This window comes from Mus musculus, chromosome 12, assembly GCF_000001635.26.
Source record: "Mus musculus strain C57BL/6J chromosome 12, GRCm38.p6 C57BL/6J".
NCBI classification, from domain to species: Eukaryota; Metazoa; Chordata; class Mammalia; order Rodentia; family Muridae; genus Mus; species Mus musculus.
The window spans coordinates 87,755,944-87,772,306 of NC_000078.6; the positions used below are offsets into that span (position 1 = coordinate 87,755,944).

At 45.4% G+C, this 16,363-nt stretch overlaps 3 pseudogenes; 1 reads left to right on the forward strand and 2 right to left on the reverse strand.

Annotated features, from left to right (window-relative positions):
* Positions 1-3,214: 3,214 nt before the first annotated feature.
* Gm21937 lies at positions 3,215-3,435 on the forward strand (annotated as a pseudogene).
* Positions 3,436-9,427: 5,992 nt separating this feature from the next.
* On the reverse strand, positions 9,428-10,354 carry Gm21559 (annotated as a pseudogene).
* Positions 10,355-11,703: 1,349 nt separating this feature from the next.
* On the reverse strand, positions 11,704-16,035 carry Gm21569 (annotated as a pseudogene).
* Between the last annotated feature and the right edge of the window lie 328 nt (positions 16,036-16,363).

A 16,363-nucleotide genomic window follows, 5' to 3' on the forward strand; every position in this document is an offset into this window, starting at 1 on the left:
GATCTGGGTCAATAACCTGCCCATAACAGTGCCATAGAAGATAATGGAATACTGTTGTGGGAAATGTTAAAAAATGAATCTGCCAACTCTCAGTGGTGCCAGGTCACACTCCAGTACTCCTGACACCTAGCTCCAGTTTCTAGGCAAATCCCCCACAAGACCAGTGTCTCTAGGTTACACCCTCAACAAAACCAGCATCTCCAGGTTACAACCCCAACAAGACCTCCATCTCCAGGTGAATTCCCCAACAACCTGCTCCCCCAGATTTCAAACTCACCCCCTGCCTAAAAATCATCTAAGCAGAGGGGAGCAGAAATGAAGTTTATGATATTTCTGGCAGCACCAGCCAATGATGTTAAAGACCACCCTGGCTTTCCAATTAGATGTTTGCATATGTACTCCCTGCCTGCTGCTTTCTATAACGTCTGGCCTTGTTAGACATTCAGGTCTCTACCACCACCAAAACCTGTTGGGAACAAAATTTTTAAAATGGGGAAGGGGGCCCGGGGGCGCTGGGGAAGAACAGAAGGAAAAAGATGCCCACGCCCCTTCAGAGTTTCCCTTTTCTCTGGTCAGTCAGGCATGGGAGGGCTGCTATCTACCCTATCCACTCATCCCTGGGTGGGCATTCCTCTGTCCCACTCTTCAGGGGGTGGTCAAGGGTCATCCCTGCCTGGGGACACCCCCTCCACAAGCTACTTTGCTAAAGCCACCAGGGTTGTGGGAGAGAGGGAAGAGGGAAGAAGTTCCCAACACTGACCAGAGTGAGCAGCGGAACTTGAAGGAGCACAGCAGAGACTCTATGGTTTTAGAGCTTTATTATAGAAATGCAGGTGAAAGAGAGTAGGTAGAAAGGAGGAAGAGAGAGAGAGAGGAGAGGAGACGAGAGGAGACGAGAGGAGAGGAGAGGAGGGGAGAGGAGAGGAGAGGAGAGGAGAGAAGAGAAGAGAAGAGAAGAGGAGAAAAGAAGAGAAAGAGAAGGGGAAGAGGAGAGAGAAGTGAGAGAAGAGAGGAGAGAACGAAGGAATAAGAGAGAGAGGAAGTTGCGGGCTGAGCACCCCTTTTTATGGTCTTCACTGTTGCTAGGTAACTGGGGAGTAGTTTAGCCTGAAGGTCAGAAGCTTGAGCCATTGCTTATGTGACTACTGACTATGCTTCTCTTGTGGGGGCTGTGGGAGGTGGTACCTTAGGCATGGGCCGGAGTTCCAGGAGCATGAAGGAATGCCTACCATGTCTTGTAGGTGAATTATGACCATCGGGGTTCAGACCTCAGCTCAACTGGAGCGTGACGTTTCAGCACCTGATGTGGCGTGACAGCTCCTGATTCGTTGCTCGCCCATCACCCCATTACTACACCGAGAGATGGGCAGTGACTAGGCGTGAGTTCACTCTTGCACTTGCGCATAAGGCTTGTTTACTAGTTAGGCACAGTGGAAGCCAGCGCCATCTCATAATGGCGATTGCTCATGGCACACACGCGATTGCTCATGGCACGGCTCTCCACATCTCCCCCTTTTTATTTTATTAAAATTTGAGGCTGGTCTAGGCCTCTGTAGTCATGTCCATCTGCTGTGGCTCCTGTCTTAGGTCATTCTTCCAATGTCACAGCCTTTCCTGTCATAGGGTAACACTATCACCACTGGGTCCCGTGTCTTAGGTTGGTCTGTGCATGAAGAAAGTTGCCCATCTCTGGATACTGCAGTACTGTGTGACAGTAACTGCTAAATGACCTAGGGCGAACTCTATAAAAGAGGCCAGCCAAAAAAAGAATTAGTAAACCTCAGCGAGGTGTAAGTGCTGATCAATGAGCGTTGAGTGTCTTACATCCCAGTGCAATGTATCCACAAATCCGTGGGATGCAATAGCAGAGAACTCAGATGCCATTTAGGTCTTAAGCATGGACAGGCAAATTTCAGGGGAGGCCCCTTGTTCAATGGCTGCAAGTGCTTGAGCAATCACAACCTTGTCATTTGTTTGTTGGGTTCTGAGCTTGCAAACTAACCAGAGCATAAACACAAGACCACAGCAGACGACAGCAGCAAATAAAACCACCCCCACCCATTCCTTAAAATAAGAAAAAGCAGATGAAATCCAGGAGGAGAGACTCTCTGTCAATGACAGGTCCACTCGTGTTGAGTTGATCCTGAGAACAGCTGCTCTCAGGGCCTCAAGGGTCTCATCAAATCTTTCTGACCAATTTCCTGCAAGATACAAAGAAATCTGCCTAGACAGATTAGCAAACATGTAAATATTGATTTTTCCCAAAGGAGGAAATATGCGTGACATGAGGTAATCTGGCCACTACCATGGCTAGAACCTCTTCTGGGCTTCCTTGGTGACTTGGCTGCTCAGAAACTGGGGGCTTTCATGAAGTGCCTTCCCTGCCAGCTTACCTCCCTCCTTCCTTCTCTGCAAGAAAGCAAGTCCCTCTTGCTTTTGATTGTATGTGGGATTTCACTAACTGCCATCACATCTCTTGGTAGGTTGTAACCTGACTATGTGTTAGAGGTAGCAAATATTTGAGTCTTCTTCAGGCACTATGATATAGATTAGTAGGACTATATGGGGAAAGTTTGAACTTGAAATGGATGCACACAAGAAAAACACCTTGCAGCAATGGGGAAAAGTGTGGATTCAAAACGGCCAGGCTTGTTGTCTACAATGCATTCAGTTAGCTTTCATTTATATGTTTTTAAATGTCCTTTATAAAACTAGCAAATATGGGCTGGAGGAATAGCTCAGTGGTTCATAGCATTGGCTGTTCTTGCAGAGGAACTTGTTTGTTTCTCAGCACCCGCATGGCAGCTCCCAACCATTGGTGACTACAATTTAGGAATCTGGCGCCCTCTTCCAGTCTCTAAAAGCACCAGGCATGTATGTGGTACATAGACATACATCCAGACAAAGCACTCATACACATAAAGATGAAATGAGCCTTCTTTTATTTAAAACTGTAAACAAACAATGAAAGTATTAGTTTGGTGTTTATTTGTTTGGTTTTGCTTCATTTTGCTTTGCCTTTTAGGTTCATAAACTGTCCTAGCAAATGAATCTACCCTAAAGAGAAGGAAGGTGATTCTTTCCAGTGGCTGCACCTATAGAGAGGGTTTAAATGTCTGACAGTCTTTACATATTAAAAGTTCAATTGGGGTTTGGCATTGGAGCTGCAAGTTGATCCATCCATAAGTTCGAGGACATTGCAGCTCGAGCCACAATGATTGAGGTAGTTTGCAACGACCGTCTAGGAAAGAAAGTCTGAGTGAAGTGCAACACCGATGATACCATTGGTGACTTGAAGAAACTGATAGCATTTCAAACTGGCTCCTGCTGGAATAAGAGCATTCTTAAAAGTGGTACATGATTTATAAGGACCACATGTCTCTTGGAGACTATGAAATCCATGATGGGTTGAACCTGGATCTTTATTACCAGTAGAGCAGAATTCTTCCTCCTCCTTGTCCTACTCTACCCTGCCCTCCTATCCCATCCTCATTTGACACTGGTATAGATGGTCATTTTTTGTTTGTTTGTTTTTGTTTTTTGAGACAGGGTTTCTCTGTATAGCTCTGGCTGTCCTGGAACTCACTCTGTAGACCAGGCTGGCCTTGAACTCAGAAATCTGCCTGCCTCTGCCTCCCCAATGCTGGGATTAAAGGCGTGTGCCACCATGTCGTACAGAAGGTGATTTTTAACAGCTCACATTAATAAAAACTTTGCTGCTGTTAAAAAAAAAAGTTCAATCACTTGAAAATGTCCAATATCTTTTAAAATTCAGAGTCTCTTAACTGTGGGCTCCACTAAAATGCCTTCTTCACGAGGGAAACATACCAGGGCACAGTCACAATCAAAACAAAATTATTCTCCAACCACCCAATGACTTCAATCCACTCAGGATCTTCTAGGCTCCTCCAAGGGCTTGGGTCACCTGTCCAGCTCTGCCCTATGTAGCATACACCTTGTCTTCTAGGCTCCAGCTGCCTATCCTCCACTGCTGCTGCTGTTCTTGGTGGTCATCTCATGTAAAAACACAGCAGGCTTGGAAGATCCCACCATGTATATCCAAGGGGAAGTGCTGCAGACCCTTTTTGGTCCCTGCCTGCGTAGAATGGGTCTCTGGTTGCAGGTGGACAAGGAGTTGGTGAAATAATGGACAGAAAATAAACACGAGAGGTTGTGTAGAATCTGAATGTAATTGTCAAGTTGAGTATCAAAACTTTTTATACAGAATAACAAGAAACGAGGAGAGATACATCCACCAAGTTATAGTGATGCAAAACATAAGGAATGTATACATCAAAAGAAGGTGGGGACCAGGCCGCTGCCACTAAGAAGGGAGCTAGGTTTAATGCTAGTCTATTGTTAAGCCCACCACCAGGGGTTCTTAGTAAATGCCTGATTTATGTTGTTTCTTTGGGCCTAGTTAAGAAACCTGTCTCAGGGTGATTCCCTAATTCTTTTATGGTAAACCCACCTATTCACTAGGCCATTGTGAATTCCCTTGTCTGGGTAAGACTGGCTATTGTCTCAAGTAAACACCCCTCAGACCAGCTCAGAGCTATTTTGGCTCCCTTCTTTGTAATGTCTAATTAGTTTCACAGTCTCTACTAGAAGTAAATTTAAATGTTACTGAATAGATAACCTTCTCACTGAATTCCTACTGAATTCTAAGTTTTGTTGGCTTCAAGGATTTTCTAGGATGTTGGAACACCGGGGAAGGATTAGCTATGTCAGAATTCAATCTTTAAAGGCACTTATAATAAAATAATAGTAAAAGAGAGCACGTGGATCCATACACCAGACTAACACAGGGATAGGGTATGAGTATATGGGTTATGAGAATGCCAAGGTTCCAGGAGGTTGAGTTTCTCTGAAACTCTTTGCCTGGTGAGAGCTTCCAGGCCTCTCAGCCTGTCAAGCAGGCTTCAGTGGAGTGTGTGTAGCAGGGAAGAACTTGAAGGGTTATATAATTCTACTGCATGTATGTCTGCCTTCTGATGAAAGACTTCACATGGGTCATATAAGTGAAAATCTTGACAAACTGGCTGAAGCACTTTCCATTGCTGATCAGAAGGTTGGTCTTTTACAGTTTGCTGAATCTGTGAGCCCACATTAGATTACCTCAGGTCCAGAGGGACACTAACATGTGTGTGTATGGTGATGGCAGAAGGGTCTAGGTGCAGCGAAAGAGGTGTGAGGAGATGAAGCAGCTGAAGCTGCATAAGGAGTTCCAGGGCTTAGAGGAAGTGACAGAGAAAAGTACCAGAGAAGTCCTGGGTCATCAGGAAAAGCTGAAAGCTGACCATGGGGTGAGAGCCCAGATTCTCAACCTGTAGCTAGGAGAGGCAGAGTAGCAGGGAGTGAAGCAGGCAGAGCAGGAACAGATTCAGAAGGAAGAAGGCCAGGTCTATCTGCACCGCCTGTACCCCCTGCAAGAGGAGGTCCTGCAGCTCAACCAGCACCTGGATGCCTCCAGTCAGCACAAAGACCTGCTGAATGTGGATATTCTCTGAAGGAGGAGTGAGACAGGTAAGTTGATTCTTTCTTTCTCAGATAAGGTTTTTCTGTGTAGCCCTGGATGCTCTGGAACTCCTTCAATATACCAGGCTGGTCTTGATCAGATACCCACTTGCCTCTGCTTCCCAATTCAAAGGCAGAAAGGAGACTACTGTAGCTCACATTGAGCAGAGCTTGAAAAAAAAATATATGTATACACACACACACACACACACACACACACACACACACATATATATACACACATACATACATATATTTCCTCAAAACCTTGCCTCCACAGGGATATAACTCCTCCAACAAGGTCACACCTCCTGAAATTACCACAACTGTACCAAGCATAATTCAATCACTAAACTAATAAAGCACACAAAAGGACAATTCTTTTTTCTTATTATGGTTTTCTTTTGATTAGTTATTCTATTTTTTTACATCTCATATGACATCTGCCCCTCTAGAGCTACTCCTCCACAACCCCCCCCCTCCCATCCACCCTGTCCCCTCTCTCCTCTGCCTCTATGAGGGTACTCCCACACCCATCCACCTCTCCACTCCTGCCCCACCACTCCAGATTCCCCTATGTTGGGGCATCAAGCCTTCCCAGGACCAAGGACCTCCCCTCCCACTGATGCCAGGCAAGGCCATCCTCTGCTACTTATGTATCTGGAGTCATGGGTCCTCCAAGATGCTGGTTTTAGATTTTTTTATTATTTTTGTAACTTTTGGAAATTACATAATTCCATCATTTCAAAGATCCCCGAGGGGAGTCCCTCTTCGGGGAGGCGTGCACCCAGTAGGACACTCTGACCTTACTCGTTGTAATAACACGAGGCTTTTAATGGCACACACACACACAAACAACAAAAAAGCGCTCAAGCCAGCATGCTGGGGTCAAAACTCATGCACCGCGCAGGGGGCAGGGGAGTTAGACCCTGGCCCAAACTTCTTAAAGGTTTATAAAGGCAAAAACCACAAACCAAAAAGGGAGGGAGTCGAAGGTATTTGCGCGGTTACACATGATTGGCTTTTTTAAATATTGGCGAGGTGATTACAAATCAACAGGGCAGTACGTGCTAGTTAAGGTGTAGGGAGACACAAAGGCTTGGACTTCTCGAGGTCAGCAGGACACCTGGTCAGTGTATGATTTATGGTGGGCTATAGGGAGGTGCCACCCGGGAGGCGCCATCCTGCCAGATGGCCATTTGGTCCTGATAGCCCTGGCTAGTTTTTGCACTTTCTTTTTTATCTTTTATGTCCGGATATTCTTAGCTACAGGGTGGATCTGGCTGTGCCTGGATCCGCTTGGGTCTATTCTTCAGCCCTGAATTTCTTGAGCTTAGATACCATAATGCTATAAGACCCAAAATTATAAGTTTTCTCTTCACATTCTCAGCCTACCCTTCCAACCTGTCCAATGTACCCCCTCTTTCTACCCCCTCCCAAATTCATTGCCTGTTATTCTTTTTATTATTCTCTCTATGTCTGTCTCTGTCTTTGTGTCTCTCTGTGTCACACACACACATACACATGCACACACACACACATGCAAATTAGAAAGCTCATTTCTATGGAAGATGAATTCTGCAGGACTTGTGAATTCAAGCCAGTGTCGATGATCAGTGAGATCAGCTGTGACTTCCTGCAGGAGCTGTGTTGAGGGGAAGTCTAGAAGACAGCAGCATCCCTCTGGCCAACAGGCTCTGCTATGAAAATATCACCAAACTGCAATATGGGAAAAGCTAAAGGCAAGGGGCTTAGCAGTAAGGTTGTTTTATGTATCCCATGAAACTTTTATAGGATAGTAAGCCAACTGTTTGTCAAAATAGTATCAGATGTTAGAACTCTAGAACTGTTATCATGATATTAAGTCATTTCTCATTGATATTGAATCCAAACTTTCTCAAATTGTGCATTGAAGAAGGTTTTATTTGCCATTTGAGAAATAAAACCCAATTCCCCAAATTTAAGTTTCAATTAAAATTTATTTTAATTATTCAGAGCTTGTGTGAATTACTTTTGCCATTGTCTTATTTTTCATCAGTGACTTTGTCATGACTAACATAAGAGAAGAACCAAAATGTTAATCTATTTTATACATGCTTATGGACAAATGGGCTTTCCCGAACTCTAGAAAGTCAGAAGCAAACACATTATTCAGGAAAACTTGAGCATTAACTTAGCATGTAAGAAAGCAACGTCATGTTTTTTTTTTTTTTTTTTTTTTTTTTTTTTTTTAGTTTTATTATATTTAAACTTGTTTTTTGACACTCCAGTTTTTATCCCCTTCCTGGTGCCCCCTCTGACAATTCTTCATCCCATTCCTCCTCCCACTTGTCTCCAAGAGGATGTGCCCACTCCTCAACAGCACACCCCACCTTACAAGGCCTCCACAGTCTCTGTGGTCTCAAGTATCTCAAGGGTTAGGTACATCTTCTCTCACAGAGGATAGACCAGGCAGTCCTCTGCTGTATATCTCACCTTTAGTTTCAAGAGGCCCCTCTACTCCATCCTCTGCTTTTTGCCTTCACGCCTCTGCTCCTTGGGGGAACTGCTTTCAGAGGGCCTTTTAGAACTGCCATGTTCTTTTGCTTCTGCCAAAAACTTGTCCAAACCAAAAGGATTTTGCTCGAAGTGAACTGGTCCTTCTCGGTCCCTCAGTCTATAGTCTGAACCAGAAAAATGCCTTCTCAGGAACGAATCATTTGGTTCTTATCCTGGTTTTGAGATAATCAAGATACATATTTTTACAAGGTCATCATGGTCTAGATTTTTACTGGGCCTGTAGATACTCTGAGCCACATCTTTACCACCTCTCCAGGCCTGATCATAAACATTGTAATTTTTGTCTTCTTCACCACTTCTGTTTACCAAGTGCCTTTTGGAGCCTATTGTTTTCTTTTATGTGTTGAGGGGTAAAGACAGACTGTTTCATCTAGACCCAGCTTTGAAGGAGCCTCAAGTCATGGAGTCCACACATGCTTTCAAAAACAGTCTAAAGCCAGGCACATGTCAGGACTGCTGCCCTGGTCAGATGCAGGAGTGAACACTGGGGCCTGGGAGTCAGGAGGAGTATCCTAAGGAGGCAGGATTTGAATGGAAACTTAAGTTTAAATAGCCAGAAGGAGGCAGGAAAGTGTCCCTAGGCACTTTTATAAATCAGTCACTAAGCTGTGCAATTCTTTTTTTTTCGTGCCTGAGGACAGTTTTATTAGAGTTTAAAGGGAAAATTTCGGGTCAGGCCAGTTGTCATTCCCAGTAGCTGCCCAGAAGAGGGAGACAGAGAAGAGAAAGACAAACCCATGCTGTTTGAGTTAAGCTGGTGCAGAGGCAGCCACAGGGCAGACAAGCAGCCACATGGTGTGAATGGCACACTTAAAAGAGAGTGAACAAGCCAGGTTAGGCAGTGATGGTGCTCACCTTTATCCCAGTACTCAGGTGGCAGAAGGAGGCAGATCTATGTGAGTTCTAGGCCAGCCTGGTCTACAAAGAGAGTTCCAGGACAGGACAGCCTGGGCTACACACAGGACAAAATAAAAAACCAAAGTGTGGTGTGTGTGTGTGTGTGTGTGTGTGTGTGTGTGTGAGAGAGAGAGAGAGAGAGAGAGAGACAGAGACAGAGACAGAGAGACAGACAGAGAGACAGAGAGAAAGAGAGACAGAGAGACAGAGAGACGAGACAGAGAGACAGAGGTGGGGTTGGTGGACATACTTAGGCTCTGGCTACCATCCAAAGAAAAAGACAGTAAAGAAGAATGGTAAGTATTGAGGGTTTTTTTTTTTTTTTTTGTGAAAAACCAAACCTCAAAAACTCACTTAAATCACAGTCTAACAGCCCCAGGTGCAATGTCTGGGGACAGACTCTGGATACAATGCTGTGTGGCAACCACACACTCACACGGCTCTGAGAAGGCCCCTAAGGGGGACTTACCTCTAGGGACTGAGTTAAGGGAGTGGGGGAAGGGACTGGGGTACTCCATAGGGAAAGGCGCTCCTTCTTGACAAAAGAGATCTTCATAGCATTGTTTTGTGTGATCTTAAAGCCTTGCAGGGCATCTAGTGCTGCCCCAGCCTGCACTTCATTGTCAAACTCCACGAAGGCGATGTCAAGGCGCCCAGGGACCAGACCCGCCTCCTTGAAGCCACGGAACTGGGTAAAAAGCATGGAGAGCATGAGCTCATTGGTCTCCTCAGGCAGGTTGGTGAGGAACAGGATGTGATTGGGTGGATTCTCGGAGAGAGGCGGGGCAGGCGGCATCTGCCCAGGCATGAGCTGCTGTGGGGGCATGGCCCCAGGGGGGATCTGGCCAGGAGCGAGGCCTGTTGGCGGAATTATGCCAGGTGGTGGCATGTAGGGAGGCTGTCCTGGCACGTGGTGCATGATGCGGGGTGCCTGAGGCATCCGTGGCATGCCGGGTACAGGCTGGACAGCACCCACCACAGGGGCAGCTGCCCCACCCTGAACAGCCTTTTTGGCAGCAGGTGTCTCCTGACTCTTGGGCTTCCTCTTCTCTCCTTTGTAATCTCTCTCCACAAAGGTGCCCTTCATCTTGGCAATGATGTCCGAGTCAGTCTTTGCGTACTGGATGCGCATGGGCTTGTCATAGAAAGGGAAGCCCAGCATGGAGCGCAGGGCATTGGTGGCAATGGTGACCTCCTTGAAGATGACAAAGACCTGGCCCCTCATCTTCAGGCTCTGAGACACCAGGATATCCAGGATCTGGCCAAACTGGGAGAAGATGGCATACAGGGACTTCTTGAGCTCATCCTTCTTGATCTTCTCATTGAGATTGTTGATATAAATAGTGTGGTTGGAACGGGTCTCGAGAACTGGCATGGTAGCCATGGTGTGAGATGTTCGGGTATGGCTTAAAGAGGAGGAAAAAGCGACTTTAGCCCTAAGTTTCCCAAATTCTTTGTTCCAAAGGGCTGATGGGCTCTGCTCAGGGATCGCCCTTCCAAGAGGAAGTTGGAACTGGGGGAGGATGTCACAGCTTAGCAACAAAGCCAGCCTAGGACCCCGCTTCTCCAACTCGCGTGCTAAGGGAGAGCTCAAGTATTGAGTTTTCACCCCTGCTTGTAACTTGTGAAAATTAGAAAAGCCAGTTCTGTATGTCTGTGATACCTATAGGACTACCAAACCTGATCAGAAATTGACAAAATCCTCATTTAAAAAAATTTTTTTTATTAGGTATTTTCTTCATTTACATTTCCAGTGCTATCCCAAAAGTCCCCCATACCCCCCCCCACTCCCCTATCCACCCACTCCCACTTCTTGGCCCTGCCGTTCCCCTATACTGAGGCATATAAAGGCATATAAATTATGCAGGACCAATGGGCCTCTCTTTCCACTGATGGCCAACTCGGCCATCTTCTGATACATATGCAGCTAGAGACATGAGCTGGGGGGGGGGGGGGAAGAGGGTACTGGTTAGTTCATATTGTTGTTCCACCTATAGGGTTGCAGATCCCTTTTGTTCCTTGGGTACTTTCTCTAGCTCCTTCGTTTGGGGCCCTGTGATCCATCCAATAGCTGACTGTGAGCATCCACTTCTGTGTTTGCTAGGCCCTGACATAGTCTCACAGGAGACAACTTTATCAGGGTCCTTTCAGCAAAATCTTGCTAGTTTATGCAATGGTGTCAGTGTTTGGAGGCTGACGAGATGGCTCAGTGGTTAAGAGCACTGACTGCTCTTGTTCTTCTGAAGGTCCCAAGTTCAAATTCCAGCAAGCACATAGTGGCTCACAACCATCCATAATGAAATCTGATGCCCTCTTCTGGAGTATCTTAGAATAACTACAGTGTACTTACATATACTAAATAAATAAATCTTAAAAAAAAAAAAAAAGCCAGGTGTGATGGTGCAAGCCTATAATCCCAGCCCTTGGGAGACATAGGCAGGCAGATTTCTGAGTTCGAGACCAGCCTGCTCTACAGAGTTAGTTCCAGGACACTCAGGGCTACAAACAGAAACCCTGTCTAAAAAAAAAAATTTTTTTTAAGAGTTATTTATTTATATTTCTATGAGTACACCACAGCTATCTTCAGACACACACAAGAAGAGTGCATCAGATCCCATTACAGATGGTTGTGAACCATCCTCCAGTTGCTGAGAATTGAACTCAGGACCTCTGGAAGAACAGTTAATGATCTTAACCACTCAGCCATCTCTCCAGCCTTTAAAGACTCATTCACAGTGTACAGATATATAAAAATACACTGATGAATTCCTCAATCTGATAAGATTCTACGAAACCCACTGTCTCAGTTGCTTTATTGTTGCCCCTCCCACACAGTGTGATGAAAGATATCAAGCCCAACAAAAGGAGAAAAGCCAAAAACATCAGAAAGCCTCTGGGGACAGAAATCTCCCTGCATTGCAGACATTTCTCCAAGAACTGCTTGAGACATATGAAACAGACCATCACTCCTGAGCTCGTGATGGCTTCAATCCTGGGCAAGTAGTCCTCAGGGATGAGAAGCATCATCTTCCAGTACTGGACCTGGTACTGCTTCATGAGTGCATTCCCACACAACTCCAAGAAGTCAAACAGGAGAGTGGAATTCTCATCTGAGAGAGGCTCCATGTTTAAGATCTGTGCCAACCATCATGTACGCCATGAGCATGAGCTCCTGCTGCTTTCTATAGGAACACTGGAGCTGGCTGGTAGCAGCATAGAAACGGATCATCCCAGACATGGCTTTTAGAAAGTTGTACTCTTGTTCAACCTTGGAATCCATCACTTGGTAGCCAAGCATCCCTTGAGAATCCTCCAAAGTCATCCCTTCCTTGAAAGCTGGGTAGAAAGGAATGGAGTATGGATGCTTCTCTTGGATGTGAGCAAGAATGAGGTCACCCACTTTGGGGTGGAGCAGCCAGATACCAGTTGCCACCACTGCAATGGGGATTGCCGCTTCATGGTGAGAGGCCACTTCTTCCTCCCCTTGTTTCACAGATTTCTCTGCCAGTATATGCTGGACAAAATCAAGCCCCTTAGTGTTAAGAGTGAGGGACATGGAATGCCCGCCAGATTAGACAGGCTTTCCAGAGAGAAGGTTTTGGATCTTATCAAAGAGCTCTTTCAGCTTTGAACTTGTGATGCTGGAAGATCTGGATCACTATGGTGGTGGCTGACTTCTGCAAGTCCATCCTTATCTTTGTTGTCTGACTTCCCTTGCTGCTGCTCAGGTCCTCGAGGACCAACAAACAATTGGTAGAAGCATTCTGAAGTTGCTTCATGGCATCTTACTACCTTGTACCTTCCCCTGCCAGTCTTCATTGTGTGAACCTGTTGGGCTTGGGCTGAGGGACAGAGATCTGGGCAGGAGCCCCTGGCCCCTGCTACATCTGTGACTCCTGACATTTGGCCAGGAAGTCCTCCTCATCCTTCTTCTTCATTTCAGAGACTCTGGTGATCTCCTGCTCCAAATTCAAGAGGAGGTCCTGCATTTCCTGCAGGGCCAGGTCAGCCTCCACTTGGTTCTCTGCTATGCAATAGCCACTCTTTAAGGTGTTGAGAATGATTCTCAAGATAAGGACACAAAACTGGCTTCCCTGGGCCTGGAGGGCACCAGGTCTACATTCAGCAGCTCTTTGTGCTGACTGGAGGCATCCATCTACCTGCTGGTTGAGCTGCAGGACCTCCTCTTGCAGGGGCTACAGGCTGCACAGATGGACCTGGTTTCCTCCTTCCTAACTGCTCCTGTTCTGCTTGCTTCACATGGTGGTGGTGGTGGTGGTGCTGCTGCTGCTGCTCTCCCTCTCCAAGCTTTAGGTTGAGAATCTTGACTCTGAGGAGATGGAGCTCAGCTTTCAGGTCTCCTGATGGCCCAGGGCTTCTCTGCTACTCTTCTCCATAACTTGCTCTAAGTCCTAGAACTCCTTATGCAAACTCAGCTGCATCAGCTTCTCAAACCTCTTCAGCTGTTCAGATGCCATCTCTGAGAGGCCTCGCACCTTCCCCTCTTGTTCCTGCCACTGCCTCAGGTCCTCTGTTCCTCTCATCCTGAATGCCAATTAGAAAACTGGATGCAATTGTAAAAATGGCTATCTTGCCAAAAGCAATCTACAGATTCAATGCAATTCCCATTAAAATTCCAACTCAATTCTTCAACGAATTAGAAGGAGCAATTTGCAAATTCATCTGGAATAACAAAAAACCGAGGATAGCAAAAACTCTTCTCAAGGATAAAAGAACCTCTGGTGGAATCACCATGCCTGACCTAAAGCTTTACTACAGAGCAATTGTGATAAAAACTGCATGGTACTGGTATAGAGACAGACAAGTGGACCAATGGAATAGAATTGAAGACCCAGAAATGAACCCACACACCTATGGTCACTTGATCTTCGACAAGGGAGCCAAAACCATCCAGTGGAAGAAAGACAGCATTTTCAACAATTGGTGCTGGCACAACTGGTTGTTATCATGTAGAAGAATGCGAATCGATCCATACTTATCTCCTTGTACTAAGGTCAAATCTAAGTGGATCAAGGAACTTCACATAAAACCAGAGACACTGAAACTTATAGAGGAGAAAGTGGGGAAAAGCCTTGAAGATATGGGCACAGGGGAAAAATTCCTGAACAGAACAGCAATGGCTTGTGCTGTAAGATCGAGAATTGACAAATGGGACCTAATGAAACTCCAAAGTTTCTGCAAGGCAAAAGACACTGTCTATAAGACAAAAAGACCACCAACAGACTGGGAAAGGATCTTTACCTATCCTAAATCAGATAGGGGACTAATATCCAACATATATAAAGAACTCAAGAAGGTGGACCTCAGAAAATCAAATAACCCCCTTAAAAAATGGGGCTCAGAACTGAACAAAGAATTCTCACCTGAGGAATACCGAATGGCAGAGAAGCACCTGAAAAAATGTTCAACATCCTTAATCATCAGGGAAATGCAAATCAAAACAACCCTGAGATTCCACCTCACACCAGTGAGAATGGCTAAGATCAAAAATTCAGGTGACAGCAGATGCTGGCGAGGATGTGGAGAAAGAGGAACACTCCTCCATTGTTGGTGGGATTGCAGGCTTGTACAACCACTCTGGAAATCCGTCTGGCGGTTCCTCAGAAAATTGGACATAGTACTACCGGAGGATCCAGCAATACCTCTCCTGGGCATATATCCAGAAGAAGCCCCAACTGGTAAGAAGGACACATGCTCCACTATGTTCATAGCAGCCTTATTTATAATAGCCAGAAACTGGAAAGAACCCAGATGCCCCTCAACAGAGGAATGGATACAGAAAATGTGGTACATCTACACAATGGAGTACTACTCAGCTATTAAAAAGAATGAATTTATGAAATTCCTAGCCAAATGGATGGACCTGGAGAGCATCATCCTGAGTGAGGTAACACAATCACAAAGGAACTCACACAATATGTACTCACTGATAAGTGGATACTAGCCCAAAACCTAGGATACCCACGATATAAGATACAATTTCCTAAACACATGAAACTCAAGAAAAATGAAGACTGAAGTGTGGACACTATGCCCCTCCTTAGAAGTGGGAACAAAACACCCATTGAAGGAGTTACAGAAACAAAGTTTGGAGCTGAGATGAAAGGATGGACCATGTAGAGACTGCCATATCCAGGGATCCACCCCATAATCAGCATCCAAACGCTGACACCATTGCATATACTAGCAAGACTTTATCGAAAGGACCCAGATGTAGCTGTCTCTTGTGAGACTATGCCGGGGCCTAGCAAACACAGAAGTGGATGCTCACAGTCAGCTAATGGATGGATCACAGGGCTCCCAATGGAGGAGCTAGAGAAAGTATCCAAGGAGCTAAAGGGATCTTCAACCCTATAGGTGGAACAACATTATGAACTAACCAGTACCCCTGAGCTCTTGACTCTAGCTGCATATGTATCAAAAGATGGCCTAGTCGGCCATCACTGGAAAGAGAGGCCCATTGGACACGCAGACTTTGTGTGCCCCGGTACAGGGGAATGCCAGGGCCAAAGGGGGGGAGTGGGTGGGTAGGGGAGTGGGGGTGGGTGGGTAAGGGGGACTTTTGGTGTAGCATTGGAAATGTAAATGAGCTAAATACCTAATAAAAAATGGAAAAAAAAAAAAAAAAAAAAAAAAAAAAGAAAACTGGATGCAACCTTCCACTTTGATCACAAGAAAGGACTGAAGTACAATGGGTTCTGTTTATGGGGACTCATGTGTGCTCTGGGTTCCATATGGTGTTGAGGGTGAGGGGGGTTGTGGGGTACTTCTGAGCAGAGAATTTAGTGGTGAGGATTAGTATAGGCCTGAAGCAGATCCAAAGGATCCTGAATTTTCAGAGGAAGGAACATTCTCTTGCATGTGCCCTGAGGTATTGGGTAGGATGTGATCTACCACACATGCAAAATAAAAAGATAGTTTGGGAAGAGGCCTGCATTGTTCCAAAACATCCTGGTAGCCACTAATGTTTGTAATGCAAGCAGCCTTTTCTGGAGTTGGGGAGTGCCCTCCTGGTTTCCTAGCCTCTGCTAGGGAGACCATGGGATTGCATTGACCTTGTTTTTTTCTTTCCAGAAATCATGTAGTCACTTATTTTTGTTATATACCAGAGATATAATGAACATATTAAAAAGAAAAACTCTTTTTAAACCAACATGTTTTTAATATGTCTCTGTTCCTTAACTCCTCCATTCAGAAAACAGGAACCACATTTTCATTACTCTGTGGCTGCTTTTCTCTTAACCTAAGCTTAGTTTAAGGTAAACTTAGCTTGTACAATTATGTAACTAACTTTAATCAATACACAGTAATTCGTTTTCCAAAACCTCAATACAGAAGCTTACTTCTTGAAAACAGTTTAACACAAAGG